Genomic DNA, 9,947 nt, shown 5'->3' with positions numbered 1-9,947 from the left:
GGGGTCCCCTCGCCGCCCCCCCCAGCTCGCCGCCCCCGGCCCGCCGCCGCCGCCGCACGGCCCGAGCCCCCCGCCCACTGCTGCAGCCGCGACGGTGAGGCCGAGCCCGGTCGCGGGCACTGGGGCTCACCACAGTGACAGGCAGTTCAGCCAATCCTCACCCCCGCCACCACAGTTCACCAATCAGCGCTGTGTAGAGGCGGGAACATGCAAATAAAAGCTCTGTGCGCAGGAGCTGCCGCGCCTTCTCCGTTCAGCGGGCGGCAGGGGAACGGTCCGCGGGCGTCTCGGGCCGGAGCAGCAGCGCCCGCGAGACGGTGCCAAGTGTCTGTGGCAGCAGCTGGGGACAGTGTTGGCGGGGGCGGGCAGTTGGGACAGTGTTGGCTGGGGCGGGCTCCGTGTTGGCTGGGGCGGGCGGCGGCTGGGGCGGGCAGTTGGGACAGTGTTGGCTGGGGCGGGCTCCGTGTCGGCGGGGGCGGGCGGCGGCTGAGGACAGTGTTGGCGGGGGCGGGCTCCGTGTTGGCGGGGGCGGGCAGTTGGGGACAGTGTTGGCGGCGGCTGGGGTGGGCAGTTGGGGACAGTGTTGGCGGCGGCAGGCTCCGTGTTGGCGGGGGCGGGCAGTTGGGGACAGTGTTGGTGGCGGCGGGCTCCGTGTTGGCGGGGGCGGGCGGTGGCTGAGGACAGTGTTGGCGGGGGCGGGCAGTTGGGGACAGTATGGACTGGGGCAGAGGTTTGACCCACTGTTCCGATTCCTGCACCCCTGTTGGCGTACGTGCGCCTTGGGTGCGAGGAGCGCCTGGCTCTCGGAGACCGTGTAGGGGCTTTGGAGGCCGGGTGGCGGAACTGGAGGCGCTAAGGGAGGCAAAGAGGTGTGTTGAGGAGGCTTTCTGGGACGCCGGAGGTGGGACAAATCTACCGTCAGACAGCCCCGGCCCTGCTAAGGAGGATGAAAGGCCCAGAGAAGGAGCGTGGTCAACGGGAGCAGAGGGAAACAATCCCATAGTTGGGACCCTCCTCCCAGAAGATGTTGGGGTATCCTCTCACACTGAGGTTACCTCTCCAGCGGTTAGGAAAAGGCAGGTGTTAGTAATGGGAGATTCGATCATTAGAAACCTAGATAGCTGGGTTTGCGATGACCGGGAGAACCGCATGGTGACTTGTCTGCCTGGTGCGAAGGTTGCAGATCTCTCGAGGCACCTAGATAGACTTGTGTAGTGCTGGGGAGGAGCCGGTGGTTGTGGTACATGTAGGTACCAATGACGTAGGGAAGGGTAGGAGAGACGTCCTGGAGGCCAAATTTAGGCTGCTAGGAAAGAGACTGAAATCCAGGACCTCTATGGTGGCATTCTCAGAGCCGGGGGGGGGACCTTTTGTAGTGATGATCAGGGTGGGCCATTTCCAGCAGTTGACAAGAACGTCTGAGAAACAGTGTGGGGGGGGGGGGGATGATTTCTCCCCCACCCCCTGCTCTCCTGCTGGTATTAGCTTATCTAAAGTGATCACTCTCCTTACAGTGTGTATGGTAACACCCACGGTTTCATTTTCTCTGTGTATATAAATCTCCCCACTGTATTTTCCACTGAATGCATCCGCTGAAGTGAGCTGTAGCTCACGAAAGCTTATGCTCAAATAAATTTGTTAGTCTCTAAGGTGCCACAAGTACTCCTTTTCTTTTTGCAAATACAGACTAACACGGCTGCTACTCTGAAACCTGTGGAAGGCAACTAATTTGCATATAAATATACTTAACTTGTGATGAGAGAAATTCATAGAGAGAACTTTTTATACAGTATTGTAAGTGACCATAACACTTCAAAACATATAAAAAGGCAAAATATTCTTTTAGGGTTGCAGGGGAAGGAGCATCAGTGGGTACACTGGCTATATGCAGCCACTGATATGACTCATAACCATAGTATTTTTTTCCTACAAACCCCCCCCCCCCCCCCCAAGACGTTCTGGTTAAACTTGGATTATTGCTGTGCACATTGTAAGATGAGCTATTGCCAGCAGGAGAGTGAGTTTGTGTGTGTGGTTTTTGGAGGGGTGTGTGTGTGGGGGGGGGGGGTGAGAAAACCTGGATTAGTGCTGGAAATGACCCACCTTGATTATCATGCGCATTATAGAGAGGTTTCAAAGAGGGATGGGCTATTACCAGCAGGAGAGTGAGTTTGTATGTGTGTCTGTGGGGGAGGGGGGGGGAAGAAGGGTGAGAACCTGGATTTGTGCTGGAAATGGCCCTCCTTGATGATCACTTTAGATAAGCTGTTACGAGCAGGACAGTGGGGTGGGAGGAAGTTTTGTTTCATGGTCTCTGTGTGTATATAATGTCTTCTGCAGTTTCCACAATATGCTATGCATCCGATGAAGTGAGCTGTAGCTCATGAAAGCTCATGCTCAAATAAACTGGTTAGTCTCTAAGGTGTCACAAGTACTCCTTTTCTTTTTACGAATACAGACTAACACGGCTGTTACTCTGAAACATAGTATTTCAGCACCTATACACTAAAACCAAGGTCTTTGGGTGAAATTCTGGCCCTATTGACTTCAGTTGGACCAGGATTTCACCCTTAACATCCAGTTTTTATCACTGAGCCTGTACATTCATTATGGAACAGAGGTTTGAGTCTACAGGTGATTGTGGAGTTTCCCTTCAGTTTTAGAGTAGATAGCAGAGATGGCAAAGGACAGGCATGCTGAGCTTTGCCCACGCTGGTTTGAGTCATACATACTAAGACCTTTACCTGCTGCTGTAGATTGGCTCTGACAACGTATCTGCAGAGCCTGCCAGCTTCCCTTAAGAAGTCTATAAATATATAGTTTTTCCAGAGTGGCTTGCACAAATTGCTGCTGCTGCTTACCCATTTAGAGAATGGAAACAGTATTATTTATCTGACGTGATAAACAACTGAGCAACATAACTTTTATACAAATATTGTCATAATGCATCTGAGAACATTGTAATGTTCATGAACATTCCACACAAAAAAGTCAAAGTATGTCACTGAAGCACTGGAATGGGTTACCAGGTGCAATCTCCATCCTTAGAGGTTTTAAAGGCCTGGCTTGACAAAGCCCTGGCTGGGATGATTTAATTGGGGTTGGTCCTGCTTTGAGCAGGGGGTTGGACTAGATGACCTCCTGAGGTCTCCTCTAACCCTAATCTTATATGATTCTATGATCACATAAGGTACTTGTTACAAGTTTTCCTAGCTCTAGTTAACAATATTGATGTTTAAACATTCATCATTAGGCTTCAGAGTTAACACACAATCAAGCTGAATATGGCAACTCTGAGCTCTCTTATAGCAGTGTAGATGCACTCTAAAACACCCACAGCTGGCCTGTGACAGCTGACTTGGGCTCACAGGGCTCTGGCTGCTCAGGGCTATAAAATTCCAGTAGGGATGTTTGGGCTCAGCCTAGAACTTGGGCTCTGGGACCCCATAAGGGGTGACACTATATTATGTGGGCTCCAGTCCAACCATCTATATTCCAGCACCCTCAAAGCATGGCTGCTCTAGCCCTTTGTTCATGGTGCAGTGTGGAAAAACTTGACTGTCAACCAAACTTCGCTGTCACAGAACATAGAATGTTAGCCCATAAGACTGTGGGATACTTTTGGCAGAATCACAGAGAATGAATCCAGTGAGGCTGTGTCTACAATGTAAAGCAATGGGGTGTGAACCCTGGGTCCCAGCTTGTGACATGGGGCCAGAAAGAGTTAAGCAACTAGCAGGCTACCTGACCCCGATTCAACCTTTAGAGACATATTAGTAGATAGTGTTTGTGTGTTTACATACATATTGTAGAGGTTGGCAATGTAATCAAACATTCCTGTCTATGCTGTATTCTATTAAGATCTTCTTTTGATCTCTGAATTAACATTTAAATGTACTGATGTCACTGTCTTAATTTCTCTTTGAAGTTTGTAGTAAATGACCTGCAAAATGGTGGGAGATAGACAGTTGCCTTATGTTAATCCATGTACCTAAGTGCCAGTGATGCTTACCAAATAGGTTACTTTAAAAGCCTATTGTTCACCCAAGGACTAGTGCTGTCAAGAGGCTGCAAAAATCTCTATAAAAACTCATGGGACCTGATCCTTTCATCTCAGATCTGTTTAAGCTTTATTTGGGGGAAGTTTGAGTCGTAAGACTGAGATCTCCAGTCCCAACTGGACCGCCCTGATATTGAATATTTGGACATTGGACTATAATTTGATTAACTGATTCTGAAAAGGACTCTTTACAATTCTAAAGTTTACCATCTCTACCACGAAACTGATGTCCACTATGTCTGATCCTTTAGGATTGGTAGAACTTTTTTTTTTATATGAACAAGATTTTCAAAAATCATAGTATTTGACTTGGCTGTCAGCATGTACCCTCCCTGGTCACACCTGGGTCCCAGCTTGACTCAGACTCTCTCCACCTGTGGGGTCCTGCGACAGTGGAATTTCTATGTAGATAGAAGGGAGGTTAGGCTTGAGCCTGAGTTTACATTGCAGGGCAGACACACACAGTTTCTGGCTGTCTAGAAATACACAACTCAACCATTTGCATTGCAGCCAGAAGGTCGTGTAGAATTGTTTTTATTTAAAAGCAAGTTGCAAGATCTGAGGGGTCAGTAACTGACTGCTAGAAATCCCTCTACTGGGTTCCTTTTCTCCATTGCATAAGAGCTGGAGGGCACAGCCAGGGGCCCAAAGTAAATGAGTGAGGCCTCAAAATAATCATGTCACAGTGGAGAAGCTAAGTTCAACTCTGCACTGTTGTCCTAAGTGGAAAGCTACTGCTGTGTAACAGTGCACAGCAAGACTCCACCCACTTTATCATTATTTAGATTAGAGAGGATCCAGGTGCTTGTCAGGATTGGAACCCCATTATATTCGGTAGCCTGCATAGTAAGCCAGTCCCCTGCCTCAAATCACTCATCTAACAAAAAACACAGAAGGAATTTGGGGAAGCAAAGTCCATTTGATTTAACACTCCTACGCTTGCAGAAAGTGACCCATTCATTATTAAAGGGGTAGAACAAGAACATTGGTTACATAGCCCTGTGTTTCATACTTGTGTCCTATGCATATTGTTTGGTGTGTTATAGCTATGTTGGTTCCAGGATACTAGAAAGACAAGGTGGGAGAGAGAATATCTTTTACTGGACCAATTTATAATAAAATATATTACCTCACCCACCTTGTCTCTCTTCTGTGCATGTGTCTGTCAATTTTTTGTTTGAAATTAGTTTAAAAGTATCATTTTTCATATTTTATTGATCCACTCCTTTGGAAAATAGGTTACTTTAGCCCATGCAGTGCAACTGTTTGTTGGATATTTGCTCTAGAAGTGGCCCAAAGTGCTTTCAAGTCAGCTAATACATGGACACTGTATTATGGGAGATGCTGGCTCATGACCTAAAACAAGCAAGCAGTTAGGTTGAAGTTTAACCATATACACTGTACTATGGTACTGTAATTATTGCAACTTAAATTAAACAAATGTGGAGTGCTCAAGGTGAGCAGTGTCTCAGTGGCTACAATCTAGGTGAAGCTAGAATTGTATGCCATAATAAATTTTGTACTCTAGCATTAACCAACCTTCCGGCTCTGTCCCAGCAAAATAACTATTTTCAAGATTGTTAAATCCAAGATGTCTACATCATTTTACCATGTGCTGAGCATCCTAGGGAATATTTTTGAATTTATGAAAAAAGTATTGTGGATAATGCATGCATATAAACGCCAAGGAAGTTCCCCACATTCCCTACCCCAAGCATCACTGTGATACCAGAAGGATAGGATCCTTCAATATGAAACTACAAACCAGTGACAAACCTGCTGCACTATAATTTAACATTAAAATTCAGAATCTGTATTTTGATGTATGTCATCCCATTGGTAAGCATAGTGGACCCTTCAGTCTTTGCACTCAAGATATTTCCTTCTGCAGAAAAGAAGTAGTAGTAATCTGCCAGTGATTTTGCATTCAGATGCTATGCATCTGAGAAATCTTCCTCACACTGGTGCTTGGGGGGAGGCCTACCTTGAGATGTATAAGTTTGGGGGCCACCTAGAGCCCGTGGCATGTAAATATGCCTGTAACATCAGCCTGGTGCTGACTCATGGTAAGTACTACTAGCTTGACTTTTTTTTTTTGTTGTATGTCAGAATTGCAAAGATCATTCCCTTACCCTCTCTCTTTGACCTTGTCACCCTTCTAAAATCCCTCTACTGGCTCCCCATTTTATATCACGTCAAACATAAGATGCTGGTCTTCACTTTCAAGGCCCTTCACAGCCTATTCCCATCCTGCCTATCATCTCTATCAAAATATTGTCTCCCATGTCCAATAGACAAATGATGCCAGCCTCCATCGCACATTTCCTAAATTTTCAAACACCTTTGTGCTTTCTCCCACACTGCCCTCACTTGTGGGACGAGCTCCCTGTAAACGTCCCCAAAGCGATCTCATTACCCCCTTAAAACTCTCCTTTGGCCTAGCCATTGCCAAGTTTTTTTAATAAGCATCATGCCACTGTCATGCTGATACCACTACCTACCATGCTGACAAATATGGTCTCACTGTTTCCATGTTCTCCCCATCTATTTATTTGTACCTGTTGTCTCTTGTCTTATACTTACACTATAAGCTTTTCAGGGCAAGGACCAACTTTTTGTTGTTTTTACATTACCTAGCACAATGGGGTCCTCCCAGTCCATAGCGAGGGCTCCTATGCATTATAGTAGACAGTAACTAACTGTAGACAAAGATGCATTAAGCATTACAAGTCAGTGTTTAGAACACGAACATTTCCCTCTCAAACATGGAAAATTTACACCATACTCACTAAACTAAGGCGAAAGGGGCAAGAAAAGAATACTGAGTTCTTCCAGTGAAATTTAAGTTATGCTTGGCAGAAAGCAATGTCCAGTCAGCATTATTAAACAGGTCTCTTTTACATGAAAAGTGAAAACTGCATTTGAGCATAAAAGTTTTCAAAGGCACTTTCATAAATACATGCACTATGCTCCAGTGTCCTTGGCCAAATGGCCCCTCCTCTACACAATGTTCTGGTACAGCTGGGCAGTAGGTTATCCCTCTTCACACAAAAGAGATGGCTGCATCTCAGTAGTATAAATATAGCCTATGATGCTCTTTAGGACCTCTTGAATGGAGAGGTGCTATCATAAGAGGATATCAAATAGCTATTAACTCCCAGATGCTATTACAAGACTCATCTGGAGTACTGTGTCCAGTTTTGGGCCCCACACTACAAGAAGGATGTGGATAAATTGGAGAGAGTCCAGCGAAGGGCAACAAAAATGATTAGGGGTCTAGAGCACATGACTTATGAAGAGAGGCTGAGGGAGCTGGGATTGTTTAGTCTGCAGAAGAGAAGAATGAGGGGGGATTTGATAGCTGCTTTCAACTACCTGAAAGGGGGTTCCAAAGAGGATGGCTCTAGACTGTTCTCAATGGTAGCAGATGACAGAACGAGGAGTAATGGTCTCAAGTTGCAATGGGGGAGGTTTAGATTGGATATTAGGAAAAACTTTTTCACTAAGAGGGTGGTGAAACACTGGAATGCGTTACCTAGGGAGGTGGTAGAATCTCCTTCCTTAGAGGTTTTTAAGGTCAGGCTTGACAAAGCCCTGGCTGGGATGATTTAACTGGGAATTGGTCCTGCTTCGAGCAGGGGGTTGGACTAGATGACCTTCTGGGGTCCCTTCCAACCCTGATATTCTATGATTCTATGACATGTGTACACTACTGGGGTGGGAATTCTGTTTTTATTGAAGGGTTTAGTTCTCAACTATTAGTTACTATTACTGCTTTGCAAAAGGAATTAATATAATAGAATCATTGTGGGGAGGGAGGGTGTTTTTGTTTTGTTTTTTTAAAGTCTGGCAACCTGAAGAATTTGTGATAGTCTGCCAAGACAAAAATTAAGGTATTAAGTTAGCACAATGTTCTGCAGAATGCACTTTTATCTTCTAAACACTCAAAGGTAAAGCTGATGGACTTTGGTAGACAAACTGAAAAATTACAGATACACCAGAACTTTCTCTTGCCTCTAAACCCAAAGGCATAGGGGGAACAACAGGGGTATTTTTCTCTCTCTCAAGGAGTTTGCTTTATACAAACTTAAAAAGAAATGAACATTCTGAGCTCCTAGGAAATGCTCAGCAGTCAGTGCCACAGAAAGGAAGTTTCTCTATCCTTTTACCCAGAAAAGAAATGTCAATGGAAATAACTAAGAGTGTTGCTGCATTGTAGCAGTTGTTGCCGCATGGCAGCCCTTTGTGCACTCTTGTGCCAATAGTGATTTCTGCAAGCTGATGAATATTGTGTAATCTCAATGTCAGCTGTCTGTGCACATACTCTGCCGGCTATAAACAAGTCTATATAATACACAATACCATGCAGCAGAGGAATGTATCAGCCCTACATGCAATACCCCACTCAGTTCCTGGGCTTGCTTCCGGAACTGCTGTTGCAGTACTAATGATTGCTGCTCTGTGCACTGAAGTAGAAGAAAATGTGGCAAAGATTCTGCAGAAACTGCTGAGTAGCTGCACAAAGTCCCATATACACATCTTTAAATAGCTGCTGTACATCTCTGCCAACAGCTTCTAAGACCACTTGATGGTACACAAACATTCCTTCTGTAGTTAAAAGGAAACTAGCAAGTTCATTAGACTTCCTCCCCCAATGCGTACAATAAACTTTATTTCCCCACAGTGGAGGCCACACGAAAAGTTGCTTCCATTTTGAGAGGGATTGCTAATTCCAGTGGTTATCCCCACATTAACTACAAGAATGGAAAAAACAAATACAAGAGGATCTCGAGAGAACAGACGCATGGGTGGCAAATACAACTAAAATCATCTTTGAAAAACTATAGCCAGTAAATGTGGGGGGAGAATCTAAAACAGCTATTCAAAAATACATCCTGCAGCTGTACCAGCATTAATAAAAATAAAGAGTTTACATATAATTAACTCAGCCTCGCCTCCACAGAAGTTACAGCAGTAAATCTATCACTCATACTGTGCTAATCCAATCAACTTTACTATGAGATAAATTTCCTTTGTTCACAAGCATAACTCACATGCACAATGGAAGTAAGTTAAAATAGTCACAATTCCCATGCCATAGTTGTAATGAAATAGCAGCATTTGTGTTTTGTAAGATTGCAGCCTGGGCTGCAGGCAAAAATCACTCTTCTGCAAACCACCACCCAAGGAAGGACTGGTCTGTCTCAGCAGATTAATGGAGTATGCCTTTGGCTGATGGTGGGATCATATTTCACTATTGGAAATCATTGGTGACATGGCACCTCCTTGAGAGTTCATCAGTCTAGCTGTGAAAGCAAGGTGTAAGGCACTGTTGGCCAACTTTAGATAGACTTGTCAAGTACTTGTCCACAATTGCTGGACGCCCATATTTCTAATCTCACCTTTTTCTTTTGTTAGGAAATGAACTGTATACTTAATGGAGGTCTGTGGTGGCCTCTACTGCTCCATGAGAGCCCAGAATGATATCCAACTGTGGAGGCAGAACATAGCTACTAACCTTAAATCTGTAGGCAAAGTAAATCAACTGTAGACAGTGATACCTAATATTGAGAAGTTTCTTTTGGATGAGTTTTACATTTTTATGATTCTATGATAGGACAATCTGACATTTCTAGGCTCTATGATAAGTCATGCTCTCTGCAGCATGGTACCAAGTCAGTAGGCTGCTGAGGACTCACTAGCTGGCTCACTAAAGGTAGAGGAACTTCATGGAACAGATTTGCCTCTGGCATTTAATAAAGGAACACCTTTATTAAATTGTAACCTTTTATATAGAGGTTTTATAAAAATGTGACAGATGATGTGAGTCCATTAATATTTAAAATAAATAACTGAAATTATACACTGACAACACTGGTTTGCTCTA

The sequence above is a fragment of the Natator depressus genome, chromosome 16 (assembly GCF_965152275.1).
Source record: "Natator depressus isolate rNatDep1 chromosome 16, rNatDep2.hap1, whole genome shotgun sequence".
In the NCBI taxonomy this organism is placed as follows: domain Eukaryota; kingdom Metazoa; phylum Chordata; order Testudines; family Cheloniidae; genus Natator; species Natator depressus.
The sequence above is the reverse complement of the archived record's forward strand: the minus strand, read 5'-3'. Positions refer to the sequence as shown.